The following is a 7,255-nucleotide window of genomic DNA, read 5'->3' as shown; positions in this document are numbered from 1 at the left end:
TCACAAATTTCAACTAAAATCCAAGATGGTGAGGCTAAAGGCCTCTTAACAACGCATGCCGTTTCGATACTAAGCAAAACAATGTAATTTAACTTCAGGACCCTCGCTAAGCATTCGCCACCTCGCCAAATGCGATAAAATCGTAAATTTGGCGAATAACATTGTGTTTTAGCGAAAGTATTCACGAATGATTTTTTCCACTGGAAAGAAAAATATATATTTAATTCAATCCTCAAAATTACGTTAAAATGAATTTTTCAAAACAAATCAAAATTTCTTTTTCGATTACAGTAATTTTCGGTAGATGCGCCATATAACCAATTAAAATTGGATCCAAATAATATAAACCTGAAACAAACTACCGTAAAATAGTTTTCTAAAGGGGAAGTCTCGCAGTGGACTGATCGTTAAGACACGGTTCCCAGCAGATCACCGAAGTCTAGCATCACTGACTGCGGTCAGTGTGCGGGTGGGTGACAACTTGGATCAGTCTGCGTAGGGACCGAGGGTGTGCGGTATTGGTCCTCGTTAAACTGTTCTACCGTAAAGTGCTCGACTGCAGGTCGTCGGGCTACCGAAGCGGGGGCGCCATCCCCTTTGCAGAGGATCAAAATTGTGATGGCATGTCTTCCGAACATCCTAAGGGATGTTTCCCAGACCGTCGCCAATAGCCCATTGTGCAGCTATAGTGCGACGTAAATGAACAAATCAATCTAAGGGGGGGGGGAAATAAATTTTGTTAAGAATTGCGTTTGGCGAAAGCTTTCGAAAATTGGCGAATACTTTTAATATTTGGCTAATAATTTTAAATCCCTAGCGCTAATCCTTTTTTAATTTAATTTTTAAGACTCATTACTTATTTTTGGACAACTTATAATTTCAAACAACTCTTGCGTTTCACCAAAAATATAAATAATTGAAACACGTTTTTAAAGATTAAAAAAAAAAACCAAGAAGGGGGAGGATGTCAATCTGATTACTTTAAATTTCTATAGAAATTTAAAGTAATTATTTCCCCCTTCTTGGCAGACCTCATTGCATCATCAGAAAAGGAATTTAGGTTATGTTTTCTTGAACTCTGATGTTAAATCTCGTTCGAAATCCATTCGTTTGCTTTTTAAAAAGATTTTTGTGGTTTTGCATGATAAATTTGTTTTCTAAACAAATAAAAAATTGTGGCTGACACTGAATTTCGGTCTCAAGCATTTGATGCAAGTGGAACGCCAGTGTCCCTTTTTTATATATTTTTTTCTGACTCTCTAATTACAAACAAAAATTATTATGCATCTATTAATTATAAAAAAGCAATACGATAATTTCTAAAAAAAAAATCTTATAGATTATCGACATTAAATTTGTACTAAAATATAAAATCCAAAAAAATAATTGAATTTTTTTCTCATTCAGATTCAAATATTTATTAATACTTGGATTTTGTAAAATGAGCTAAATTTCAATGATGAATAAAAATAATCACAGTTTTACTCTTAGATCTAAGTAACTGCAAATATGAAAAATCATTGTTTAAAAGTGAACCGTCTTTGGAAGATTTTACCTTTAACGCAAAAAAAAAAAGACACCGGTGTTACATAGTTTAAGATTATTAAAATTACTTAATATAATAATTTTCACTCATTTTGACCCAGAAAATAATTAAAAAAGTATGAAAAATATGCTTAATAAAATTTCTGCGTCAAAGGGTTAACCATAAAAGGCAGAAAGAGCTATAAAAGCATTGATAAAAATTTTAAAGTTAAGAAAAAGTGAGCTAAGATAAACCTTGAGTAAATCATAAAGTTTAAAATGCTTTAAAAATTCTTTCAAAACATCAAAATGCAAACTAATCATGGCAGAAGTATTCATATAACATTACACAGTAAGGTTGTAATCCTACAATAACTTGTTTGAAATTTGAAGGGGGGAAAAAATTCACTATCAAACCGAACTTTGAAACTTCAGGATTAACTCTAGGTTTACCTACACTAATTGATCTCTGAACTTTAAAATACCAATAGAGGTGGAACAGAAATGGTTATTAAAAAGTCTTTTAATCTTAATAAGTTGCTGATGATATTTTTGCATCATGTATACAAGAATTAAACATTGAAAAATAATCACAGGAATCCCCTCAAACAAAGGAAATACACTAAGTAAACAAAACAAATTTATGCTTCTAAACTAGTACCTCTTTTTCTTAATTTAAGAATTAATGATTCGTTTATAAATGTATGAAGAAATCATCAAAATCTAATTAATTTTATAAAGTATGTGTTTTTGATTTTTAAAGTGGGAATAAGCTTCTAGAAATAATGAAAAGAGGGGAATGGATTAAATAGGTTGTGATCTTTCGGGGTAGAAGAGTTTCAAGAATTTTGCTTTGGTGCTGCCATCTGTGATTAAAAAATGTTACTTGTTTTGCAATAATACTTATTTGTTTTGTAATTGCTGAATGAAACTGTGAAAAACAATATTTACAATCATTATAATTACTATGAATATAATTTTAAACACTACCAGAATCTTAAATCTACAAAAATCCAAACATGTGATGAAAAAAGTCCAGTATTTAATCCAAAATAGTGATGAAAAATTTGATCACCATAATATTTTCTTATTGTTATGCCATATCTTCAATAATAAATTTCACAAATTGAGAACTTTTAGTCGAAATCATAAAACTAATTTTAGGTAATCTCAGAGAAGAATCCTTTATATAACACTTATTTCATATATGGTAATGTTCAGAGTTACAAGTTAGTTGTGAGCGAAAAAGACTAAAATTTGTACATGATTAGCAAAAAATTTCATAGGAACAAAAATTCCAAGAAAGGAAACATTATATGCATTGAAAGATGTAGGCACGGTGTAAATAATAAAATAAAAGCAAATAAAATAACTGCTTTTTATTAACTTTATGCAATATTAAAATCTTAATTAAAATGAAAAAAATTTTAGAACAAAATATTGGATATTGTTAATTAATCTTGTAAAAGATTAGTCATTCATAAAATGCTCGTTTGTCAGGCCACCTTATCAAATAGGATTTAAATTATCACTATCTTTTGCCATTTTGCTGTTAATCTAATCCCCTAAATGATTTATCAGTAATACATTACCGATTTTGAAGGTTTAGATAAGCACTCTTTTTAAACTAAAGAAAATCAATTTTATCAATATCCTCAGAATTTCAGAAAAAAAATAAGGTAGAAAATTTATAATTTTCTAAATTATAACCAGATAGCTTTTACCAGTTATAAGTTAAGTTTCCCAATAATATTCAGAAACTGATTTATAAAATTCTTTAAACTTAAAATTTCATTTTTGAGAGAAATTTTGTAATTTTTATATACAATTTATTGTAACTTTCCATTTGTAACTACAAAACTAGGTTTTATTCTGGATTTAGTCTAATTTCAAACGTAATTGGGAATACTGATAATTTGAAGTCATTCACAATTAAGAAAATTCCATTACTGGGTTCACATAAATTTTTCAATTCTATTTTCAGAAGGTGGAAATGTAATGTACATGACTAACTTTTTAATACCAACTTTCACTTAAATCATTAAATTTAGATCTCTTTTCTTTATGAAATAAAAAAAAATTATGTTTCCAAAATCAATTGAGTTTTGTTTCTATCTCATTTGGAGAAGTTATAATAATTAAAATAAATATATATAAATAGCAAAATAAATAAAGAAAATTAAGAAAAACAATAAGTTTCATTTATTGCACATAAGCTGCAAGTAAATAGAACTCATAAAATACGTTCAAAATGAAGATAAAGCAAAGGAAAATTACAGACATATGAAAAAAAAGGGGGGGAGAAAAATAATAATAAAAATAAAAAAAACTGGGGAGGAAATAATAATAAAAAAAAAAATTAAAAAATCCAAAAAAGAAAAAAAGGATTAAGTTTTTTTTAAAAATCCAGAAAATAAAGTATATAATCTATTCATCAGCCCACACAATTATATCCGCAAAAGAGAGTGCTTTCTAATATTGTATCAGTATAGCTTTTTTGCGGATATAATCGTGTGGGCTGATAAATAGATTATATCTTTTATTTTCCGGATTTTTTTTAAGAATGTTATCCTTTTTTTTTTAATTATTTTTCCCCAGTTTTTTGTTATTTTTATTATTATTTTTCCTTTCCCCCCTTTTTTCATATAATTTTCCTTTGTTTTATCTTAACTTTTCCTAACTGAACTATGCTAACTTTTCATAAAATGAAATAAGTTCATATTTTTTCAGGACTGAACTATGGGTTTTCACTCCAGGAATATTCCATCTGGACAGGACTGCATATCTTTCACTTAAACTAATAAAGCAAAATATTTTTAAAATCTTTTTAAAAGCATCACTGAAAAGTCTCACTTGGTTGTACATGAAATAAATACACACCTTTTTTTCTTAAATATATTTTAATAATTTATTTTCTTAAATACGATTATTCACATTTATTTGAAAAAATCAATGATAACGAAATGACAAATTTTCAGAATCTAACACAAACTGACTATTTTAATCATTACGGAACAATGTAATTGTTAGTTTAAAAATATGTAGGCAAAATGAATATTCAATAGATAGACAGTGCAATTTATATCACATTAAAACACATAAGATTTGTCACTAAACACTATAATTGAAAGCCTTATTGTAAAACAGCATTCATCTAAAAAAAAGGAAAGTTAAAAAATAATTTAAAGAAAAAAATTTCTATGGTGTAATTTTATCTAACTACAATTCAAATTTTTAAAAGTCATATTCACTTCAAAACATTAAGTTAATAACTTCATTGTTTCTCAAACGTCGGTCTGCGGATCGATGCCGAGCCAGAAGCTCTAAACAGAGGTCCACAATAATGAAAATCCTACATAATATCAACTGGCACCACACAAATGACTATTAATATGAAAAATCCGTAAAAAAAATTGAAAGAAATAGAAATGTACCATGATTTGAGCCATGCTTAGGGAACCATCCATTAAATTTCACCCAAGTTTCAACATTAGTTACAAATTCTGTCAACAGAAGACATTGTTAAGGTAAAAAACAAAAAAATCAATGTTTTATTATTGTACAACCTTCATTACAAGCAACAATGTGGAATAGTTTAAGGATAAAATTAACAGACACTCCTGCAAATTTTTCATTTGGATCAGTCTGGCATAAAGCAACAGTGTTTCCGCTGAAAAATGTATAAATAATTTTGAAACTTTGAGAGACTAGATCACATTTCGCAATCCTTCCACTTTTATAATTGATTTTTTAGGTTATTGGTCATTTTAGGCACACTCAAAATTATATGATTTCACCAACTTCAAATTTGCATCATGAATTTTATTAAGTAGGGTAATTTCCCTAAATATAAATCACTTACTTTTAAACTAATTGGTAGTTAGAAACTTTTACTATGAACAAATACAAAAGTGAATGAAGGTTAACTGCATTTATAGTATAAAATGATTACCTTACTCAATATAAAATTTCCCGAAAAACCCGATTCATCTAAATGTTTCAGAATAGTTTGCTATGTTGATTTAAGGCAACAGCAAACTCTTTCAGAATATTTTTTTGATATATTTTACATTTTAGAGCCAGAATTTAAATCAATAAAAAATTTAATTTTTAAAATTAACATTTATTTTTACGTCATTTAATGATTTATTATTGATTTATCATGATTCAAGTTATCGTATTGACATCATCGTGATTTATGTTATTTCCGACCTTCCTTCACAAAGATTAAATGCATGCTCCAAATGCAAGGTGATAAGACTGATTCTGGCAAGCTCAAGCACGTCAAATGGTCCACTTCCTCCTTTTCCAACTTGGGCAACTCCATCCTCGTGTATTAAGCTTTTAATGGCTATTCATATGCTTAGCTAAATACTGTTTCCGACTAAAACCTTTTCCACAAACTTCACACGGAAACCGTATTTTCACATGAGTACGGTAATGTACTTTTAGGTACTTTTTTATATTAAAACGTCTACCACAAATTTCACAAGAATAGCACATTTCATTGGCATGTATTTTTAAATGTTCTCTCAAATAAGAACCACGACTGAATTTTTTCCCACACGTTTCACAGATGTATGGTTTTTCGTTTGTATGAGTACGATAATGATCTCTCAGAGCGCTCCGAAGATGGAATTTAGACTCGCACAGTTCACAAGAAAATTGCTTTACTAAAGAGTGTGTTATTTGGTGTTTTTGTAAATTAATTGCATTATGAAATGTTTTACCACATGACTCACAAGAATGTGTTTTTTCATCAGAATGTGAAAGATAGTGTTGTTTTAAGTGTGCTTTTCGTCGAAAGCTGTTTTGGCATATTTCACAAACATATGGTTTTTCTGCAGAATGTGACACATAATGTTGCTTCAAGAAATCTTTATGACTAAAAGCCAATTTACATACATCACACGAGTAGGGACGATCAGAGGAATGAATTGTTTCGTGTTTTTTTAACTCATCTAAACGCTTGAAAGTTTTATCGCAATTATTGCAGGAATGTGGACGATAAGAAGTATGAATTACTTTGTGCCGATTCAAGACATATATGCTCTTAAAAGTTTTACCACACTCATTGCACGAGTAAAGACGATCAGAAGAATGTACTGTTACATGATTTTTCAACACACTTAAGAACTTAAAACTTTTATCGCACTCGGTACAAGAGTATGTTTTGTCACTGTCGCAAGTAGCCATTGTAAATTAGCAACTGTAATTTCAGTTTAAAAGATAAACAGCAAATACATATTTTTTTAATATTCTAAATTTTTGAAAGCAACATCACATTGTTTAGAAACTTATATGTACTACAAAAAAGACCTCTCCTCGCATCCCTAGTTTGCAAAAACAAGTAAACATCAATTATAAAGTGATGGATTGATAGACAAAATTTAACGAACCGTTCTCGCTAGATGCAAAAAATTCGCTGATGTGAATGAGAATAAAAATTTCTCTAATAAGATTCTTGTTTGCATGTACAATTTCGCTTCTGGGATTTTTCTTACTATGAAATTGGCCTTTACAAAATGAAATTCAAACAAAATATATTTGAATTACATTGTTAAGAAACTTATATGCATTACAAAAAAGACCTCTCCTCGTATCGCTAGTTTTCAAAAGCAAGTAAACATCAATTATAAAGTGATGGATTGATAGACAAAATTTAACGAACCGTTCTCACTAGATGCAAAAAATTCGCTGATGTGAATGAGAATAAAATTTCTCTAATAGG

General features: G+C 28.9%; 1 pseudogene; it reads right to left on the bottom strand.

Moving 5' to 3' along the window:
- Nucleotides 1-5,868: 5,868 nt before the first annotated feature.
- On the bottom strand, nucleotides 5,869-6,720 carry LOC107450210 (zinc finger protein 83 pseudogene; annotated as a pseudogene).
- Nucleotides 6,721-7,255: the final 535 nt, after the last annotated feature.

The sequence above is a fragment of the Parasteatoda tepidariorum genome, chromosome 2 (assembly GCF_043381705.1).
Source record: "Parasteatoda tepidariorum isolate YZ-2023 chromosome 2, CAS_Ptep_4.0, whole genome shotgun sequence".
Taxonomy (NCBI): domain Eukaryota; kingdom Metazoa; phylum Arthropoda; class Arachnida; order Araneae; family Theridiidae; genus Parasteatoda; species Parasteatoda tepidariorum.
Note: the sequence above shows the minus strand (reverse complement) of the source record. Positions and strands in the feature narration are given on the sequence as shown.